Source organism: Anomaloglossus baeobatrachus, chromosome 1, assembly GCF_048569485.1.
Source record: "Anomaloglossus baeobatrachus isolate aAnoBae1 chromosome 1, aAnoBae1.hap1, whole genome shotgun sequence".
In the NCBI taxonomy this organism is placed as follows: domain Eukaryota; kingdom Metazoa; phylum Chordata; class Amphibia; order Anura; family Aromobatidae; genus Anomaloglossus; species Anomaloglossus baeobatrachus.
The window spans coordinates 327,991,471-328,015,117 of NC_134353.1; positions in this window are offsets into that span (position 1 = coordinate 327,991,471).

Consider the following 23,647-nt stretch of genomic DNA (forward strand, 5'->3'; position numbering starts at 1 on the left):
TGCTTGGACATGACTTATCTTTCATGAATCCATGCTGTCTGTCAGTTATTATATTCGAAAACTTACCAGATAGTAGTTACCTGGATCCACCTTCTAACCTTTTATAGCGGTACCATATCAGCCATCCTCCAATCTTTGGTATCAACTGTTTCAATAAAGTCTAAGAAGATGAGATAGAGAGGTCTATAAATTACTGAGCTTGAGTTCCTCAATATTAGTTTGGGGGCATTATTTAAATTAATCAGATGAAGCCATACTTCTGCTAGTGTGAACTTTGATTACTGCCTTGTTGAATGATACCGGGCACAGGAACTTCATTGGTGAACATGGATGGAAAAGTGCCTGTTTAATAACCCTGCCTTCTCTTTGTCCTCTAACATTCTCTAACTAAGTAGCTGATGCCATAATGTTTTTTCTTTTTGATATTAATATATTTGGGGAAAAAAATGGGATTTATTTTCATGTTGTCGATTTGTTTATCTGTGGCTAACTTTGCTAATTTGATTTATTTTTTACATTTCCCATTATCATCTTCTATTCCCATGGAATGTTATTTTTCACTCCTTAGCTTTAAATGTATCAAATGCCCTTTATTTTTATGTGAATATATTTTGTACTAGCCTATTTACCCCCCCCCCCCCCTCCGAGATTTTCCATTTCTTTGTTTTTGTTTTTTCCTCCCCTTCTTCCAAGAGCCATAACTTTTTGTTTTTCCATCAGTAAATCTGGTAAATCTGACCTGGCATTATAATTCCACAGGTCAGTATGATGCTTCAGGTCAGTACAAGTACTTAGATACCAAACATGTATAGTTTTGCTTGTATCTAAGTGGTGAAAAAAAATCAAAAGTTTGTAAAAAAAAAATAATTGCACTTTTGTAGCCATTTTCCCATATAGTTCTCACTTTTCGGGATCTGGGGCTCAGTGATGGCTTATTTTTGCGTCTTGAGCTGGCGTTTACAATTGCACAATTTTTGAATAGATGAAATGTTTTTATCGCCTGTTATTGCATTTTAATGCAATGTTGCAGAGACCAAAAAAACGTAATTCTGGAGTTTTGATTTTTTTTTTTCTCACTACGCCCTTTACTGATGTGATTAATTTTATATTTTGATAGATCGGGCATTTCTGAACTTATTGATACCAAATATGTTTTTTTTTATTATTGTTTTATTGTCAATGGGGCAAAAAGGGGTGATTTGAAATATTAGGTTTTGAGGGGTTTTTTTGGATTTTTTAAGACTTTTTTTTACATCTTTTAGTGATTTTATTAGTTAACTCAGGGACCTTGAAGCCTGAATTTTCTGATCATTTCTGCTGTTCAGAGCAGTGCTTCAGCATTCCTCTGATTACCAGAAATGCTATTTTCATGTAAATGCTGACACTCTGCCAGCATTCATAGGATGTGAGTCATGACAGTGAAAGGGGTCATCAGGTCACCCTGCTCTGTCATGCAACCCATAGCGCCCCATTATCCCCTCTATTTTGATATTCAGCCATGGTAAAGCTCACAGGTGGGGGCTGCAGCCTGTGGCTGTTTTACCATAACTGACTGTCAACATAGGGCAGGAGCCTATGTCATTTTTATTTTCTTTACAGTGATTTCCCTGGACATTCACAGCCATGCCAATACTTGACTTGGCTGTGATGAGTTGCCCACACCAGAAAAGCTTGCTGATTGGCTGCTCTGTAACCTTTCAACAAGCTTTATTCATATGACAAACCTGTACATGAACCGAACCTATGGGTAAAAGTCTGTGTTCGGGTCTGGGACCCAGAGAGTTAAGGTTTGCTCATCCCTATATACAAGTAAACATATTACTTCTACATCTGTCAAAAGCTGCAGACTCAAAAAGGTTACTTTGGACAGACTTGGCAGTTTCCAGAGGAACCGAGATTGAAGTTTGTAAGAGCTACTGTCCGGAGGAGCTAATCAGACATGGACAGCATAATACCTATAGTCACCAATGTGTCTGTAGCTCATACGTGTATAGTAAAAACAATTGACTTTACATGAATGAATAAATAATCCCTGCAGTGGGGTGTAAATTGGACAATGACTGATGGATTTGTGCTACAATCTTAGAACATCAATGTTATTCATGTTATACAGAAACAAGCCAAGCGTGGAAAAATTAACATGCTAAAAAAGATCTGGAGGATCTCCCTGCTTCCCTAGGGGGCGTGTGTATATGGGAAAGTGTCACGGGCGGTGATTTATAGTAGAAGTTGCCAATTAAAAATGAAAAAATGACTACAGGTGTAGATCAATAGCACTAAAGTAACTGGCCAACATGATCAGCGCATGTAAGACTGTAGAGCCAGAGGAGGAATTTTTTCTTCTTAGTTCAGGTCAGTGGAATGCATGTCACGGGCCAGCTCCATGGTGTCACGCTTCCCGGTCCCCGTGCCCCGCTTTCCGGTCCCCATGGACCGCTCCCCGCTCCCCGGCGGCGCCCCCTGCTCACCACTCCGGTCCCGGCCTCCTCTTCCTCGCCGGCGCCCTCCATGCGTCCAGCTCCTCGCTCCCGGCGCTCCTCTGCGACGTGGGACACTCAGCCGGGCACTCCTGCTTCCTCTGCACCGCTCCCTGGACTGGCTTCTGGTACACGGGCCTCGCGCATGCACATTAGGGCGTGCGCGCGGTCATTGACCCTTTCTTAAAGGGCCAGCACCTAGAAACAGGAAATTGCATAGACAGGTACAGGGTATATTAGGATTCTCCTTCCTGGTGGGCGGGGCCTGTTCTACGTGTTTGGTAGACTAGGAGTTCAGGTCCCCATATTGCTTTGCTTTGTATTAACCCTGTCCTGTCTCGTAGAGCCTGTCCTGCCACGCCAGCCGCTCCGAACCACGTCCATTACAGTACCCTGACGGTGACTTCGGCGGATGTTCCACCACCTCTGCAGCTCCGCCAGTCTCCAGTCCCTGGCTCCGTTGGGTAACCCGTCCCATCGCTCAGCAGGTTCCGGATCCCGCCTGACCCTTCAACCCGGCCTTGGACCCTGAGCCTCGTCACCCGGACTACCGTCCAGGACTCCGTGTGTTCAGCAACGTCCACCTTTCCAGCTCTCCTACAGACTGTCTGACTACCGATAGTGCTTCGGCTGCCGTGCATCAAGACCCTCTGGCGGGGTGACCAGCCTGGCTGCCTCCTCAGGGGAAACCGGTGTACGGTCCAGAGTTTCCACCACCCGGACGTAACAGCTAGAACAGGCCATGGATCCCGCCGAAGCACTAGCGGCCTTGCAGCAGTAACTCACACGACAGTGCGAGACCCAGACCCGCATGCTGTCCTTCATGTCTTCTGTGTATACCCGCCTGAACACGCTACAAGCAACTGCCACGTCCTTGGGATCTCAGGTTTCCACTGCACAATCCACGGCCGCAGCTCCTGTGGCAGCCTCCTCGGATGCTTCCAAACTCCGTTTGGCCTCACCTCCCCGGTACGCCGGAGATCCCAAGACCTGCAGGGGATTCATAAATCAATGCTCCCTCCATTTCAAGCTGCTGCCGCACCTTTTTGCCTCTGACCAAGCCAAGGTCGCGTTCATGATGTTCCATCTAGAGGGAGAGGCACTGGCTTGGATGAACCCCTTGTGGGAGAAGGAGGATCCGGTAACCACCGACATCCAGGAGTTCCTGCAGGCTTTTCGTAGCACCTTTGACGAGCCTGGACGCGCCTCCGCGTCTGCCTCATCCCTCCTCCGGCTACGTCAGGGGACTCTGATGGTGGGCCAATATGCTATTCGTTTTCATACCTTGGCCTCTGAACTAGGGTGGAACAACGAGGCCCTAACCGCTGCCTTCTGGGAGGGACTCTCGGGTCGTATTAAAGATGAGCTGGCTGGTCGTGACGTGCCTTCCACCGTGGATGCCCTGATTGCTCTAGCGACTCGAGTGGATCTTCGCTTTCAGGAACGATCCAAAGAGGTGTCCCACGAGAGGCGTCCGATAAGGCACACCTCTCCACCCAGGAGGTCCATCGCTCCCCAGTTGGCATCACCTGGCGCGTCTACCTACGAGCCCATGCAGATTGACCGCCTGAGGCAGTCGGAGCAACGCAGAGCAGAACGACTAGCAAAGGGTCTCTGCTTCTATTGCGGTGATGGTACACACCTGCTACGCTCTTGTCCCGAGAAGCCGGGAAACTCCAAAGCCTAGGCTTGGTAGGAGAGGCCACCCTAGGTGCTGGGACTCTCTCAGACTCCGTTACTTGGACTATTCAAGTCACTACAGAAGAGACCCGGTTCACGGCAGAGGCGTATCTCGATTCCGGAGCAGCAGGCAACTTCATCCAGCAGGCCACGGTGGATAAGTACCAGGTGCCTGTCCTCCCACTAGAAAAACCACTGGTGATCGCCTCTGTAGATGGGAGACCCCTCTCTGACACCGTCTCACTGATCACCAAGCCTGTGGAAGTACGGATCGGTGCCCTGCACACCGAGAAGATCTCCTTCTACGTCTTCCCGCGCATGTCTCATCAGATCCTGCTGGGACTCCCATGGTTACGGGCACACGAACCGTCGGTCAGTTGGAGTACAGGTGAAATTACCCGATGGGGCTCTTCGTGTCACGAGAAATGTCTGAAATCCATCCAGCCCATTCGACGACCTCCGGTTCCAGAGTCTCTACCAGGACTACCTTCTGCCTACTGGTCCTTCTCGGACGTTTTCGATAAAAAGGAGTCAGAGGTACTACCGCCTCATCGTCCCTACGACTGTGCCATCGATCTACTGCCAGGAACTACGCCTCCTAGAGGAAGGATATACTCCTTGTCCCCTGCTGAAACACGGGCTATGTCTGCTTATATCACCGAGAGCCTGGCTAAGGGGTTCATTCGGAGATCTTCGTCCCCTGCCGGAGTAGGTTTTTTCTTCGTCAAGAAGAAGGAAGGTGATCTGCACCCTTGCATTGACTACCGGGGATTAAACCTGATCACCGTAAAAAACAAATACCCTCTGCCACTTATCCCCGAACTATTCGATCGGCTCCGAGGAGCTCGTGTATTCACAAAGTTGGACCTCCGTGGGGCCTATAACCTGGTTCGCATTCGCTCTGGAGACGAATGGAAGACCGCATTCAACACTCGGGATGGGCACTACGAGTATTGTGTCATGCCCTTTGGTCTGTGTAATGCTCCGGCAGTCTTCCAAGAATTGGTGAACGACGTGTTCAGAGATCTCCTCTATGTCTGTGTCGTAGTATATCTGGATGACATCCTGGTCTTCTCTCTGGACCTACAGACCCACAGAGAGAACGTGCAGCTAGTTCTCCAGAGGCTTAGAGAGAACCGTCTGTACGCCAAGTACGAGAAGTGCATCTTTGAAAAATCGTCTCTTCCCTTCCTGGGTTATGTAATCTCGGACACTGGCCTGCAGATGGACCCAGAGAAAGTGTCTGCCATCATCAACTGGCCTCCTCCTTCCGGACTGAAGGCTATCCAACGCTTTCTCGGCTTTGCGAACTATTATCGGCAATTCATCCCGCACTTCTCTGCCTTGACTGCGCCTCTCTCTGCCTTGACTAAGAAAGGAGCTAATCCTAAGGACTGGCCACCGGAGGCCGATGCCGCGTTCAGCTCCTTGAAACAGGCGTTTGCTTCTTCCCCGGTTCTCCATCGCCCTGAATTGAACCGCCAGTTCACCTTAGAGGTAGATGCCTCCTCCTCAGGAGCCGGGGCAGTGTTGATGCAGAACTCCTCCTCCGGAAAGATGGTCACTTGTGGATTCTTCTCCAAGAGCTTCTCGGCACCCGAACGCAACTACACCATCGGGGATCGGGAACTATTGGCTGTTAAGCTGGCCTTGGAGGAATGGTGCTACCTCTTGGAGGGAGCGGTATACCCTGTAATCATATACACGGACCACAAGAATCTGGAGTACCTGCGGTCAGCCCAAAGACTGAACCCGCGACAAGCCCGCTGGTCCTTGTTTTTTGCTCGATTTGATTTTCAACTCCATTTTCGGCCTGCGGATAAGAACGTGCGGGCAGACGCCTTGTCCAGGTCCTTCGTGCCCGTGGAGTTGGAGGAGGAGACGTTCCAGCCCATCATCAACCCTAGTAAAGTCATTCCGGTGACTCCTGTCGCTCTAACTCAGATACCCCCTGGGAAAACCTATGTCTCAGATACTGACAGACAGAGAGTCCTGCACTGGGGCCATGCCTCGAAGATCGCCGGCCATGCTGGTCAGAAGAAGACTTGGAGTACGATTGTCCGTCACTACTGGTGGCCGTCCCTCCGTAAAGACGTCGCAACCTTCGTCTCAGCCTGTCCATCCTGTGCCCGGAACAAGACACCCAAACACCTACCTTATGGACGTCTTCTGCCTCTGCCCATTCCTTCCGTTCCGTGGCGACATATTGCAATGGACTTCATTACGGACTTACCCTTATCCTCTGGACACACGGTCATATGGGTTGTGGTGGATCGCTTCTCCAAGATGGCTCACTTCGTTCCCATGGCCGGGCTGCCCTCTGCCCAAGAGCTAGCTGACTCCTTCATACAGCACATATTTCGATTGCATGGCTTCCCCGCACACATTGTGTCCGACAGAGGAACTCAGTTTACCTCGCGCTTCTGGAGGGCTCTCTGCAAACATCTGGGAGTATCCTTGGACTTTTCTTCGGCCTACCATCCTCAGTCGAATGGCCAAGTGGAACGGGTCAATCAGATCCTGACCTCCTTCCTGCGCCATTACGTCAACATCCATCATGACGATTGGTCCACGCTCCTACCTTGGGCTGAATTCTCCCACAACCAACACATCAGTGAGTCCACCTCCAGCTCTCCCTTCCAGGTCGTTTACGGACTTCAGCCTTCTGTTCCGTTGCCAGTATCCTCGGCTTCCGATGTCCCCGCAGCAGATGCTCTGGTTCGGGACTTCTCAGCTATATGGAACTTTGTCAAATCTTCCCTAGAACGTGCTTCTCTGCGGATGAAGAGACATGCGGACAAGAGGCACCTGGATCCCCCGTGTTTCTCCCCAGGTGATCTGGTCTGGCTTGCATCCAGATACGTCCGATTGAAGTTACCATCGTACAAGTTGGGTCCTCGTTACATCGGGCCGTTTAAAGTCATCAGCAAGATTAATGCAGTCTCCTACAAGCTGCAGCTCCCGGCCACGATGCGGATACCCAACTCCTTCCATGTCTCCTTGCTCAAGCCTGTTGTCCTTGGTCCCTTCTCCGCTGGTCTCGGTACTTCTCCTCCTCCCATCGCTGACGATGACATCTATGCGGTAAGGGATATCGTGGCCATGAAGACCGTGCGAGGTCGACAATACTTCCTGGTGGGCGTGGGGGAGGGGGTACTGTCACGCTTCCCGGTCCCCGTGCCCCGATCTCCGGTCCCCATGGCCCGCTCCCCGCTCCCTGGCGGCGCCCCCTGCTCACCACTCCGGTCCCGGCCTCCTCTTCCTCGCCGGCGCCCTCCATGCGTCCAGCTCCCCGCTCCCGGCGCTCCTCTGCGACGTGGGACACTCAGCCGGGCACTCCTGCTTCCTCTGCACCGCTCCCTGGACTGGCTTCTGGTACACGGGCCTCGCGCATGCGCATTAGGGCGCGCGCGCGGTCATTGACCCTTTCTTAAAGGGCCAGCACCTAGAAACAGGAAATTGCATAGACAGGTACAGGGTATATTAGGATTCTCCTTCCTGGTGGGCGGGGCCTGTTCTACGTGTTTGGTAGACTAGGAGTTCAGGTCCCCATATTGCTTTGCTCTGTATTAACCCTGTCCTGTCTCGTAGAGCCTGTCCTGCCACGCCAGCCGCTCCGAACCACGTAAATTACAGTACCCTGACGGTGACTTCGGCGGATGTTCCACCACCTCTGCAGCTCCGCCAGTCTCCAGTCCCTGGCTCAGTTGGGTGACCCGTCCCATCGCTCAGCAGGTTCCGGATCCCGCCTGACCCTTCAACCCGGCCTTGGACCCTGAGCCTCGTCACCCGGACTACCGTCCAGGACTCCGTGTGTTCAGCAATGTCCACCTTTCCAGCTCTCCTACGGACTGTCTGACTACTGATAGTGCTTCGGCTGCCGTGCATCAAGACCCTCTGGCGGGGTGACCAGCCTGGCTGCCTCCTCAGGGTAAACCGGTGTACGGTCCAGAGTTTCCACCACCCGGACGTAACACATGGCAAGAAAGTCACACGCACGCATCCATGCCACGCTGCCGTTCTAGAGGAAGAAGGGCTTGGCTCCTCCAATGCTCATGAGCACTGTGAGGAGGAGAAGATAAAAGAGAAGAGATATGGGAGGGGCATGACTAATAGACCACCCCAGGGGAGTATCTCCTATAACCATGGCTACACTGAAGCTGCAACAGAAGGCTCTGTATAAATTCAATATAATTTGTAGTGGGGGGAATAAAGGGCATAAAGGAGGGAGAACATATGTGTGATGCAGCGAATTAGGAATATATAATGCCTGCATAAATCAAACCAGAGGGCATGAGGAAGCCAAATGTACAGTAAATAGAATCTTGATCATTCAGATAAAGAAGGGGAGACCCAATACATACTTGAAGGTAAATCAAGATTGTATGGGAAGGCTATATATGAGTTGAGTAATGATTATGCCTCTGTATAAAAAGACTCATATACATGGTGTGCCTTTAACAAAAAGGATGAATTATTGGACACACTAACATTATGATAATGGTATGGAAAAGGTGACTGAAATTGTCTTCCAGTAGTATAGTTGTCCGGAGTGACTCACTAGAATTTGATGGAAGGGATCGTAAATAGCATAGTGTATCCTAAAGGTCTTTTGTGTGCAGACATAATTATGTGTATGATATAGACTATTAAATGTCCTCCCATACAGGGGTTCTGACCTAGTCAAGTTACAGGGACTATCCCCAAATCCTATGGAGGTTATCAAGATAGAGGCGCTGACCCGATAGGACACAGGAGGGATTCCTCAGTAGAAAAAAAAACAAACCTCGTCATCAATAAAGTGGTGGTCGAAACTTTGAAGTGCCAGCGTGACATCTTTAATAATAGATGAAAGGGTGTATACCAGGGGTTTTAAATCAAAGTCAATCATGTCACACACTGTCTCACTAAGACCATCAATTCCCAAAACTATTGGTTGTCTAGACAGATTGGTAAAAAAAAAAATTTGTGTAAAAAATTCGGAAGGGATTCAGGAAAGCAGCGAACATCTCAAGAGGTGTGAAGGTAGCCTTGGCTATAGGTTGTTTGTTTAAATGTAATAAGATTATCTGTGTATGTAAATAATCAAAGTATAGATGTTGTTGCATAATTATCTGTGTGTCTATATGACAATCGCACAGACGCCATAATATGATTCTAAGCTGTATGTTCAAGAAAGAGTTAATCAAGGACGAATGGACAAATGTACAAACAATGAACAGAGAAGGTATTCATGCTTATCAGTGGTTTCACACAAAGAGGTAATGTATTATCTGTGGGATGGAATGTGAGTTTCTATGTCCCTACGCACCTCCCTATATTGCTTCGATGTGTAAAAAAAGACAGATTGATACTTTTGTACATGTCTGAAGGTTGAAATGTAATACTGATATCTGAGCTATTGAATACATGAGTCAGACGCCTATACTGACTCAAACAGTGAACACGTCTCGTTGTGATCATTGTCTGATTCATTTATTATATCTGCGCAGATAGCTAATTTGGACCCGTCCTTTGGATTTGCCCTGAACAAAGACTCCATTAGCAGTCTTACCTAAATTTGTCCCTTGAAAGCGGCACAATATTATATCCTTATCAAACTAGCAATCGGGCTCTGTCATCGAGGGAAATTAGACTAATAACAACCTATCACAATCAATGGAGTGATTTCTTTACCATTCTTAGAAAACACTGGAATATCATATTAATCTACCCAATCCTCCGGAACTACCTTCCTGAAAACCCTCTGGTCACAGCCAGGAATCTCGAAATCTGGTGTTGATAATGTCCCCTTTTGAGGATACCTTGCCTATTTTAATGTTTTTGTATTTTAACCTTTCAAAATAAAATATTTTAGTTTTATTAGTATTATGAGTCTACTTTCTTCTATCCCTTAGAGGATGTGTGCAACAAATGTTCAGAATGATGTTTTTCCATTAGCTGGAAGTAATTGTCACAGTAAAGGATTAAAAATACATTCATAGCTTACAAAGCTTGCAACCCAGAGGACACAGTAGGACCAAACATTGACAGAAGTAAACCTTGTATCTGTCAGACTAGACAGGACTACAAGTTCCAGAGAATACTGAACTAGAACTGTTGCCCCATGTCGCCTGCAAGAAGAGCCTGGCACCGCCCAGCGACAAAAGCAGAGACAGAAAGGGCAGGCACCAGGCACTGATACTGATGTCACAATTACACATTGGCTGATTAATGTCACTATACAGTGACCACATAAACAAAAAATGTTGCTACACCATATGCAAATACCTTGCCATACATTCATTCACAAAGTGTACCAAAAACATTCAGCCAGTGGTGCTCATTTAAAGGGAACCTGTCACCAGTATTTTCCCTTATAAACTGTGGCCACCACCAGTGAGCCCTTATATACAAACATTCTAGAATACTGTATATAAGTGCTCAGGCTGCCCTGTATAATCTAAAACAGACCTTTTATTATACTCACCTATGAGGCGGTCGTGTTCGATAGGAGTCGCTGGTCTTGTGTCCGGTATTTCCTCTCTTTCTTCCATCGCCGTCCTCCTTCTTAGCTTCGTGTGGATGATGCGTCCTATGTCATCCACACAGAGGCTGCCATGGCGCCCCTGAACGGAAGATTAAAGTATTGTAGTGCGCATGTGCGGGCAGTCTTTGACCTTTCCCTGCACCTGCATATTAAAGTACTTAGCTCTTCCGTCGGCAAGGCAGATCAAAGTGTGCATGCACAGGAGCGCAATGGGGGCTTCTGTGTGGATGACACGTCGTCTACATGGAGCTATGAAGGAAGACGGCGGCGGAAAGAAGAGATGAGACCAGCAACTCCCATCAGACCCGAATGCTTCAAGGTGAGTATAATAAAGATCTTTTTTACATTATACAGAGCGGCCTGGACTCTTATATACAGCAGTCTAGAATAATGTATATCAGTGCTCACAGCTGGTGGCTGCAGCTCATAAGGGAAAATCCTGGTGACAGGTTCCCTTTTAAGTAGTAAGAGGTGATGATACCTTTACTAAACATGATTGTTGTACACTGTTTACTCCTATTTTCACATCTTCCACCCGTTCCCTTCTTTCCCAAGAAGTAGCAAAGGCCACAGTTCTTTGTGCTTGGTGGGTACATCCATTGATTTTACATCTATTTAATGCCTTTGACCAGTGTGGACTGATCTGCCAAGGGCCCACCAGTACACTGACTCTGGGGGTCTATTAGTCAGCTACTGTACATGCAAATATTACATTAACCTTATTCACACATTTATCTATACTTCCATGTAATAATGCACTGACTAGTTTGTTAAGTGAATGATGAAATGTTGTTTTTTTCTGTACATAGTGAATAAATGTAATGGGACCAATTCCTGCCTATATTGGGGGCGGGGTAACAATCCAAAAGACTGCTGGAACACCATTGCAAATGTGAACAAGGTGCTAGCTAAAAAATAAACAATTTATATCAAGTGAAAGCTGCACACCAAATTCAGAGAAATATGAATAAGCATAACTACTCTATGATACATAAAGAATTAAAAATACACTTAGCCAAAAATTGAAAAAATTGAAAATGTGACATTGCATGACTGCTAAGAATTATTTGAAAAAAAGAGATACTGTATTTTGCTAATGTATTGATCAATTCATTACTGCTCGATTACCACTTCCTGGTAATCTCTTATTTAACGGGTGAAGTGGTTATCGGGCAGTAATGAATTGATTAATACATTAGCAAAATATCTCTTTTTTTTTCAAATAATTCCTAGCAGTTATGCAATGTCACATTTTCAATTTTTCAATTTTTCATATGGCTAAGTGTATTTTTCATTCTTAATGCATCATAAAGCAGTGATTAAGCTTATCGATATTTCTCTGAATTTGATGTGCAGCTTTCACTTTATATACAGTGCCTACAAGTAGTATTCAACCCCCTGCAGATTTAGCAGGTTTACACATTCGGAATTAACTTGGCATTGTGACATTTGGACTGTAGATCAGCCTGGAAGTGTGAAATGCACTGCAGCAAAAAAGAATGTTATTTCTTTTTTTTTTTTTTTTTAAATTGTGAAAAGTTTATTCAGAGGGTCATTTATTATTCAACCCCTCAAACCACCAGAATTCTGTTTGGTTCCCCTAAAGTATTAAGAAGTATTTCAGGCACAAACAACAATGAGCTTCACATGTTTGGATTAATTATCTCTTTTTCCAGCCTTTTCTGACTAATTAAGACCCTCCCCAAACTTGTGAACAGCACTCATACTTGGTCAACATGGGAAAGACAAAGGAGCATTCCAAGGCCATCAGAGACAAGATCGTGGAGGGTCACAAGGCTGGCAAGGGGTACAAAACCCTTTCCAAGGAGTTGGGCCTACCTGTCTCCACTGTTGGGAGCATCATCCGGAAGTGGAAGGCTTATGGAACTACTGTTAGCCTTCCACGGCCTGGACAGCCTTTGAAAGTTTCCACCCGTGCCGAGGCCAGGCTTGTCCGAAGAGTCAAGGCTAACCCAAGGACAACAAGGAAGGAGCTCCGGGAAGATCTCATGGCAGTGGGGACATTGGTTTCAGTCAATACCATAAGTAACGTACTCCACCGCAATGGTCTCCGTTCCAGACGAGTCCGTAAGGTACCTTTACGTTTAAAGCGTCATGTCAAGGCTCGTCTACAGTTTGCTCATGATCACTTGGAGGACTCTGAGACAGACTGGTTCAAGGTTCTCTGGTCTGATGAGACCAAGATCGAGATCTTTGGTGCCAACCACACACGTGACGTTTGGAGACTGGATGGCACTGCATACGACCCCAAGAATACCATCCCTACAGTCAAGCATGGTGGTGGCAGCATCATGCTGTGGGGCTGTTTCTCAGCCAAGGTGCCTGGCCATCTGGTCCGCATCCATGGGAAGATGGATAGCACGGCCTACCTGGAGATTTTGGCCAAGAACCTCTGCTCCTCCATCAAGGATCTTAAGATGGGTCGTCATTTCATCTTCCAACAAGACAACGACCCAAAGCAAACAGCCAAGAAAACCAAGGCCTGGTTCAAGAGGGAAAAAATCAAGGTGTTGCAGTGGCCTAGTCAGTCTCCTGACCTTAATCCAATTGAAAACTTGTGGAAGGAGCTCAAGATTAAAGTCCACATGAGACACCCAAAGAACCTAGATAACTTGGAGAAGATTTGCATGGTGGAGTGGGCCAAGATAACTCCAGAGACCTGTGCCGACCTGATCAGGTCTTATAAAAGACGATTATTAGCTGTAATTGCAAACAAGGGTTATTCCACAAAATATTAAACCTAGGGGTTGAATAATAATTGACCCACACTTTTATGTTGAAAATTTATTAAAATTTAACTGAGCAACATAACTTGTTGGTTTGTAAGATGTATGCATCTGTTAATAAATCCTGCTCTTGTTTGAAGTTTGCAGGCTCTAACTTATTTCAATCTTATCAAACCTGCTAAATCTGCAGGGGGTTGAATACTACTTGTAGGCACTGTAGATTGTGTATTTTTTAGCTAGCACCCTGTTCACATTTCCAATGGTGTTCCAGCAGTGTTTTTGATTGTTATGCAACATTTTTTCTGTCTGAGAACCCAGTCCCGCCCTTCAGCCATGTTTATTGAATTTCTTATATAGCCAAGTACCTGGCTTCCCATACACTACCACAGTGTTTCTCAACTCCAGTCCTCAAGACCCATCAATAGATTATGTTTACAGGTTTTCCTCAATATTAGAGAAGGAATAATTCCATCACCTGTGCAACATTAATGAAAGCCTGAAAACCTGATTGAGGAAAACCTGAAAACATGATCTGTTGGTGGGTCTTGAGGACTGGAGTTGAGAAACACTGCACTAGCAGGTTTTAACCGCACATAGAGGTACATTTGGTTAGGGACCCAATAAATAAGGGATTACCGTGAAGTGGTAATCGGGCAGTAATGAATTGATCAATACATTAGCAAAATATCTCTTGTCTTCAAATAATTCCTAGCAGTCATCCAATGTCACATTTTCAATTTTTTCAATTTTTCATATGGCTAAGAGAAACCAAGGAAAAAATTGTGAAAACATACCCTACTGTAACTAAATAAAAGCATAGTGCATATAAACATAGGGTACTTAGTAAACACTGTTTGTGATCAAAAAAAGCATAAAGCTATCCCACCAAACATCAAGGTGTACCCAGTTGGGATAGTACCTACACTCTCTAATATTAAACCTTACCATGGGTCTAAAATAGGCCTCAATGTGGCTAAGGGCTGAGAGCGACCGGGTCCCAACAGGACACACACAGTCAGGGGGAAATGTCCAGCTCGCTGAGAAGGGGGCCACTCCCTGTTTGTACTGAATACAAAAGAACTACATAAAAACAAAAAAGTGAGCCGGAGTATGAGATGGTATACATGGAATTTGTGAGACCATGTTCACACTGGCCATGAGACAAAGAGAAACCCTGACTGTGTGTGTCCTGTTGGGACCCGGTCGCTCTCAGCCTCACATTGAGGCCTATTTTAGACCCATGGTAAGGTTTTAATATTAGAGAGTGTAGGTACTATCCCAACTGGGTACACCTTGGCGTTGGTGGGATAGCTTTATGCTTTTTTTGATCAAAAACCGTGTTTACTAAGTACCCTATGTTTATATGCACTATGCTTTTATTTAGTTACAGCAGGGTATGTTTTCACAACTTTTTTCCTTGGTTTCTCTTTGTCTCATGGCCAGTGTGAACATGGTCTCACAAATTCCATGTATACCATCTCATACTCCGGCTCACTTTTTTGTTTTTGTTTTTTTGTGTTTTGTTTTCATATGGCTAATAGTATTTTTCATTCTTTATGTATCATAGAGAAGTTATATTTCTCTAAATTTGGTGTGCATCTTTCACTTTATATATATTGGAGGGTAAAAGGGGCCCACTGGGGGATTCCTCAGTTCTCCTGTGGGCCAGTCAGAGGGTGCCTTTAGCGTTATGATTAAAAATTGTCAATTAAAACTATAGACTTAGCTCTAACAAATAATAAACTGGGCAATTATTACTAGGCAGTGATAGGTTTCCATAGACATTATGTGGTATGAATTTCTATATCATTTTCACTTAGAACTACGCCAAGAAATATCTTCTTTAAGTGATCGCACCATGAGCATACAGCAAATGCAGCTATAAACTCTGTAGGGTGATGGTTGACTTTATAGTGACAATTGTATGAAGAAAAGAAGGCTATACACTACACTATCATTCGCTGGTTCATTAAGAATATCCCTTACTCTCAATTTGCCTAATATTATCAGTTAGGATGTATCTGTTTCATTAACATACATGATATTTGCATCTCATCCTGACTATAATCTCAGGCTCCTGCAGGGTAAACACCAGGCCTGCCACTGAGTTGTTATCCCTATAATGAGTAAATTGCATATCAGCAACTGAAGAGAAAAAGAAACACATTCCCTGCTTATCTACAAAGTGGCGCTGGATTCTGCTATTTTCATCTGCTGGTATGCCGGAGGGAAAAGGGGAGGAAACCAAAAAATGAATCCACTTGTAGGTTATAATTTAGCAAAAGCAATTTATATACTGCTTCTACAGTAAATAAATGAATAGGAACATATTGCATATAGTATACCGCTACAAGAAAGTGATGCCATCTGGTAACATAGGATTTCACGCAGAAAGGACCCTACAGGGATCTGATACAATCTGTTGGGAATGCCAGGATAAAGTAACCAATTTCTATGTGGCACCGTTGTGGGGGATATGGAGCATTATAGAGAACTAATTGAAATGAATGAGCTGTTTGTGCAATATTAGAACAACTGCGCTATCAAAGAGGTGTTCTTGCTGCATGTACAGTATTTAGTAGGGTGAGAATGTTTTTCAACTTTTTGTTTTTAATGCTGTGTGAATAGAAATAGAGCATCGTTGTGGCTATAGAGTCTAGTACTACATTGATAACATTTTAAATGGGCACATCCAGAAATAGGAGTATGACTGTACATTGATTATGCATCCAAAGGGACTAAACTTAAGCTCCAGTATCTCTCTGAATTGTAGGTACTGAGAGGATGGGAAACAAAACTATGGATGATTTCTTTATTTTCTTTATATTTTTTTGAGAGCTTGGCCTTTAGAACAATTTTTTATCTCCCCGGTGTACACCTTTAAGCTCACCATACACATTAGATGGCTGTCGGTCAAACTATGAGTGATCAGCAGCCATCTCACTAGCTGTACCAAACACAAGAGCGCTCGATCAGCATAGAGGCTAGATGATCATCAGTCCGATATAAGATATGACGGATTGATATTTCCTCCAACGATATATTTTCCAAGATTCCTATACTGAAGATATTATACTCCTACCGATGCTCATCACTCTTAAGTTTGAACCGTGGTGGAAACAATAGAAAGCGAGAGTACAAAAAATCCTTCTTTTCAGCAATTTTTCAGATCTGTGAAGCACAAAATTATTTTGTGCAAGGCACAAAGGACTCACTATTATTGTGTATCGCAAAGGATACTACTACTATTGGGTAATTAAAGGGAATCTGTCAGCAGAATTTCCAACCCCAAACTATTCATATGTCCATGTAGCTCTTTTAAAGACAAGTCCAGCAATATCTTTACATGGCCTGTTCCGTATGCTGTTAATAAGAAATCAGTCATTGAATTGCTATGCAAATGGTAATAGCTGATCTGAAGCCTCTGTCTCTCTAGTTCCTGGACAGCACCGACTCCTATTCTTTGACTGACAGACTCTATGCTATGTGACTTCAGGTAAAGATGCTATCAGTTAAGTAGGAGTCGGTGCTGAGTGGGAAAATGGAGCTGGAGTGACAGAGGCTTCAGATTTACAGGCCCATTTGTATATCAATCCAGACACTTATTTCTCAGGAATATAGGAACAGACTGGCGATGTATAGTTATTGCTGGACTTGTCTTTGAAAGTTCTTGATGCACATATACAGTAAATACTTTAATGTATAAAATTCTGCTGACAGATTTCAATTACGGAATCACTTTTATAAGGAATCATTGCATGTTACACTGAGGATATGTACATCGTGCTACTGTCCCGATTCAAGACCTGCGTGGTACATGCCAGCCTTGATAAACAGAGGTGCGGAAGTCAGATGCTCCTGATTCATGAAGAGGCCTATGCATTGTCATGAATCAGGAGTGCTAGACAAACGGTGTGCACCTCTGTATGGGCCTCACCACAAACCCTACCATAGTCCCTTTTGTAGTAAGATTTTTGGCATAGTGAATGCTGCCAATCATCAGGAATTTAATGAGCATCGGTCATCACGCCCTATCCTGCACCCTCTTTACTCACTTTTATAAGTCGAAAATGGTGTGAGAATGCAAAAAGTCTCAGAATCCAGTTGCGCCAAAATTATGTGAGTTTACAAAGCTTTTTACACCAGAATACTTGCAAAAAAGCTTTAATGAATCAGGTCTTATGTCTTTTTCAGGCAGATTCTACATGGATATCTGAACAAAGAGCCGCATGGTCTTACCTTAAAGTCTCAAAAGGGTCATACTGGAAAAGGGTATCAGCAGGCTCCCAGAATGGCCGAGAGACAGCACACTCCAATTATAAATTGATAAAAAACGAGAAAGGAGCTTCTAAATGCAATAAGAAAATATTTATTTGAATACATAAAAAATAGTGAAAAGGACATCAAAAAAGCAAAGGATGGAGGATAGACACAAGGATCCCGTGAACCACAGAAATCATAGTAGCATAACCAATGAATGAATCAATTCTAAGGTGCCAATGTGCTGAGTATACAATTAAATACAAAAAATATTACATGTAAAATAGTTTGCATAAATAGGTATAGCAGCAGAGAATAATTCAATCTAAAGTGCCCATGTGCTGAATACTGTATAAAATATCACGTATAGTGAAAATGCACATGTTCTGTCCCCACTTACAGGTGATTGAAGGCGCGTAGTTGTGGGATGGTGTGAGAATCTTACCTTCGTTTTCCTATAGGTGAGGCAGACATGACCAGAGCACTCCAGAGTTAAACAAGCACATGCTGAGATGAAACAATGGTGGTTTATTTTCTCCAAAGGTTAGGACATGCAGAGTACAGTAGTCCAAGTACCTGGCATTGTGGTTCTCTTGTGATGCTTGTTTTTGAAGCCACTAAGGTCAGAAGACTTTGCTTCCAGCAGCTCCAATAAGGGGTGTGATTCTCACAAAAACTCTGTCTGGAACTGAAGATGCCAGGAAGTGATGCAAGAGAGTCAGCAGACACTCCCATGGGCTGGACAAAACAAACAGAGGATCCGAAAGGTCTGACCAGTAGATGGCAGCAGAGACAAGCATGAAAAACATTAAATAACAGTTTTAACTAAGACAAATAGAAACAGCACACTCCCCGTCTGAAATTCACTTTGGGGATTTCACTATTGAGTCCATAATACAACCTGAAAGGAAAGGCATGTTAAATGCAAAAACAAGCTCAATTGAGTCCAAAACAAGAAGGATGGCTCAAAGTTCAGGTCCGGTAGCGTTCATCCCGTAGGGACGCTCTCTATGGGCAACAGCAGAACAAGTTCATGGATTGGCCTTGCAAAGGTCTTTGTCTCACCTTTCCTGATGACCTTTAGATCCACCTTCCGAACATTGCCATCCTGGCTAGGCAAAATCCTAGTAATCAGTCCCATAGGCCAGTCAGTCCTTTCTGTGGTCTGGTCTTTCATGTATGCAACCGCTGCTATGGCTTCTGTGGAGGTGTCTGAGAAGATGTGGAGTTCCTTCTTTATGCTCGAGGTGAGGGAGATGTTCATATAACATCTTGGGATGTGAATGTTGTTGAACCCACACAATGACTGTTTCCAAGCTTCCCATTTTTGCTTTTTGTTGGAAGGGAGTGGGGTATCCCAGTCCTTGACGGTTTCAGAGAATTGTCTCAGCAAGGATTTGCCTTGTATAGTGATAGGCGCCACAAATCCCAGCGGGTCGAATAAGCTGTTCACTATAGAAAGGACACCACGTTTGCTTGTCTACTTACTTGAAATCCGAAGGAGTCAGCTGCAAGATCCCATCTGATGCCCAGGCTCCTCTGCACGGGTGGACTGTCTAGCCCCAAGTCAATGTCCTTGAACCCAGGGGCGTGATCGCCCGACTCAAAGGCTCTCATTACGGTCAGGCTATTTGAAGCAATTTTGTGTAACCTGAGTTTTGCCTGGAACAGCATGCCTTGGGTCCTTTTGAGCAGATCAATTGCTGCTTCCTCGATGGGTAGTAATTTGAGCCCATCATCTACATAAAAGTCTTTCTCAACAAAGTCTCTGGCGTCTGTTCTATACTCAGACTCTCCCTCCAATGCGGTTCTCCGGAGGCCATAGGTTGCAACTGCGGGTGAAGGGCTGTTTCCAAATACGTGGACCCTCATACGATATTCCACCATCTCTTTATTGGTGTCATTGTCCTTGTACCACAGAAATCTGAGGAAGTTCCGGTGGTCCTCTCTGACTAGGAAACAGTGGAACATCTGTTCAATATCGGCAGTGATGGCGACAAGCTCTTTTCTGAACCTCAGCAATACTCCTACCATGTTGTTTGTTAGGTTAGGACCTGTGAGGAGAACATCGTTAAGGGATACGCCTTCATGTTTGGCGCTGGAGTCGAAGACAACCCTGATTTGATTCGGTTTTCGTGGGTGGTATACACCGAATGAAGGTAGATACCAACACTCTTCGTTCTTCTTCAAGAATGGAGCAGGTTCTGCGTGGTTGTTGCGGAATATTTTGTCCATAAAGGCAACAATATGTTCTCTCATTTCAGGTTTGCTGTTTATAGAACGCTGAAGAGAGTTAAATCTGGTCTGAGCTTGAGCTTGGTTGTTTGGGAGTCTTACCCTGGTAGATCGGAAGGGTAATGGAGAGACCCAATGGTTGGTTTTGTCTTTAGATAACTCACAGTCCATTATTCCGATGAATTCTCTGTCCTCTACTGACAAGGCTACTTTATCGTCGTCCTTGGTTGTGAAAAAGACTGATCTTCCCAAGTTGTCGATATGCAGAGAAGAAGCGATGTCAGGTTGCTGTATTGTGTCTGGAGACTTCTCTTTCACTCCATAGTGATGAGGACATGGCTTTAGGCAGGTTGTGCGCCCATCTCCATGCATGTAAGTCTTGAAGGAATCAATTTCTGATCGATCAACGCACACATTTCCTATGACTACCCATCCCAAGTCCAGTCTCTGGGCGTATGGTGCATAGTCAGGTCCATGACACTGCTGTCGCACCTCGTGTACCCTTAGATTGTCTCTGCCGAGCAGGAGTAGAATTTGTGTGTTATTGTCCAGAGGTGGGATAACACTAGTGAGGTGTCTTAGGTGTGGTTGATGAAATGCAGCTTCTGGGGTAGGAATTTCATTCCTGTGGCTGGGTATTTGGTCACATTCAACGAGCGTTGGTAGAGGTATTTCAGTCTTCCCATTGATAGGAGAAGCAATGAATCCCTGGGCTCTTCTGCCGCTAGTCTCTATGCGACCCGAGCAGGTGTTCAAAGTGTAGGGTTCTGATGGTCCATTAATTCCGAAGGCTTCAAAGAATTTGGTTCCTGCCAGGGACCGGTTGCTTTGGTCGTCTATGATGGCATACACCTTCATTGCCTTTTCTGGATGTCCCTCGGGATAAACCTTGAGGCATATTCGGGCACAACATTTCTGCATTTGGCCCTCTCCACATACCTCTGAGCATGAGCAGGAGATGGCTGTGGTGGTGTCAGTCTGATTCTTGGGCTCCCCGCAATGACTTGGAGTGGGAGTGGTGGTGACTGCAGCCGGTGTGTCTCTAGCTAGCTGGGTTGGGTGCATGGCTGAAACGTGTTTTTCACTATGACACTCCTCACACTTGACGATGGATTTACAGTCCTTGGCCATGTGCTCAAGTGATGCGCAGCATTTGAAACAGATCCCAAGCTCTGTGAGGACTTTCTTGCGCTCCTGTAGGGTTTTGGATCTAAACCCTCTGCACTTGTTCAGTGAATGCGTTTTTTTATGGATGGGACATTCTTGATTGAAAGACTTATCTCATGGTGAGATGGTGTACTGTTTATCTGTGGGTGCTGCAGGTGATGGTGGCTCAGTCTTCCTAATACTCACAGTGTTCTTAATGTCTCTGCGTTTGTGTATGGCACCTTCATACCTTGATGATGATGTTGCTGCAGCTGCCGAAGTGTTGAACTCTAGGAAGTCGAGGCTGGGGTCGTTCCTCATCTGGCCTGCTCGTTGATGAACTTGCAGAAGTGAATAAATGGGGGAAAGGTGATGTCATGCACTCTTTTGTACCTTGAGACTGACGTTGCCCATTTCTCCTGCAGACTGTATGGCAGCTTCACCATGATTGGGTTCACTCCATTGGCTGTATCCAGGTAGCACAGCCCAGACAGACGAGGATCTCTTTTGGCGAGCTCCAGCTCCATGAGCAGATCACTTAGGTCTTGAAGCTTGTGGACTTCTTTAAGGTTGATCTTTGGGATGTCCTGCAGTCTCTTGAATAGGGCTTTCTCTATTGATTCTGCGCTGCCAAAGGTGCGTTCCAGTCTTTGCCATGCAGCAGCGAGACCTGCTTCTGCTTGTCCCACATAGACGGTTCTGAGGCTCTTGATACGGTTTGTAGAGCCTGGGCCCAACCACTTGATCAGGAGGTCGAGCTCCTGTTCTGCAGTTAAGTTGAGATTGGCAATGGCTGCCTTGAAAATTGCTTTCCAGGCCCTGTGGCTCTCTGCACGATCTTCAAATTTCGTGAGACTAGTGTTGATTAGCTCTCTGCTCAGCATGAACCTGGTAAACTCAGACATATCTGATTTCTCACCACTTGTTGCCACGACGACTCGTGATGCCCCTGGGGCGTATGGGCTGCCTGGCGTGAATGGATGAGATGTTCCCGGGTAGAATGACGTTGCAGCAGGGTTGAGCTATGGTTTAGCCTCTGTAGATTCTGATGACCACTGCTTGAGCTGTGGAAGTGGGTCAGGAAACACTTGGTTGCCATCTTGCCGTGGTGACTGTGTTTGAGAGGGCACCTCTTGGTGACTGTTATTAATTTGCTCGGGTGCTTTGGGTGGTACTGGCACTGGTAGAGGTAAGTTGGAGTTTTCGGTGTTGTCGGCTTGGACGGTAGTGCGAACCGGGGTTGCTACAGTTAACTGATTCAGTACATAGTCTCTTGTGCGATCAACTGGATTGTCTGCTTCCAGTGGTGGCGAGTGAGCTGGACTTTAGCTAGTGCAACTTCCTCTTCCATCTGTGACCGAAGAATCTTTATCCGAGCCTCCGCTTCTGCCCTTTTGGCTTCTGCTTTAGCGGCTTCTGCTTTTGCAAGGGCTTCTGCTTTAGCGACTTCTGCTCTTGCAAGGGCTTCTGCTTCTGCCCTTTTGGCTTCTGCTTTAGCGGCTTCTGCTTTTGCAAGGGCTTCTGCTTCTGCCCTTTTGGCTTCTTCCTCTACTTCTCTTTCTGTGAAGGAACGTCTCACCTTGGATTCCTCTGCTCTTATGCGGGCCTCTAGTATCCTGTCGCTCAGGGCTGAGCTTCTTGAGGATGATGACGAGGATGATGACCCGGATGATCGGGAGGAACGTCTAGATGAGGTTGATCGGTGTGATCTCGTTTCTTGCTGGTGAGAGATACGGTGTTCGGCCTTGTAAGAGCTTCATCAATTTTAGAGTCTTTTAGAAAGGTAATGTACCTTGTTGACAGTCTCTTGTATCTTTCATGAGCTGTGTTCAGCCGTTCCATAGCGGCTAGTAAGCATGTGGCATCACCTGATGAGGATTCAAGTCTTGACATATAATAGGTGACTCGTTCCCACAGTTCTTCCAGGTGTTCACATAGCTCATCTTTCATAGTGTGATAGTTTTCAGTGGCCTTTATCGTGGGTTTGGAAGAGTGCTTCGGTCGGACAACTTGGTCTGCTGAAAGCACGGGATCTGCCTACTGGGCTTCATAATGGACAGTATCAGATTGTATTTGCTCTGTTTCAGCAGTGGGGAACTGTCCGAGGTCTTTTTCGGCCATTTTGATTTAAGGTGTACTGTCTCTTTAAGAAACTTGACTTTTGAATAGGGGTCCGAAAATTGTCGTGCAGCTCTGCAAGGACTCCCTGATGAAATTCCCAAGGTGTCGTTAGCAAAACTTGAGGTTCGCAGTCCAGCAATGTGCAGTAATGAGGTATAATGTACTGCAAGCCTATAGAAGGGGTATGGCAAGAGGGAAACAGCAGGTGCATAAACTGTCCCTTTACAATGCAAGCAGAAGTTTTTGGCTTTGGGCTGTTAAGCAGTCTTCTGACTGTTCTGTCCCCACTTAAAGGTGATTGAAGGCGCGTAGTTGTGGGATGGTGTGAGAATCTTACCTTTGTTTTCCTATAGGTGAGGCAGACATGACCAGAGCGCTCCAGAGTTAAACAAGCACATGCTGAGATGAAACAACGGTGGTTTATTTTCTCCAAAGGTTAGGACATGAAGAAT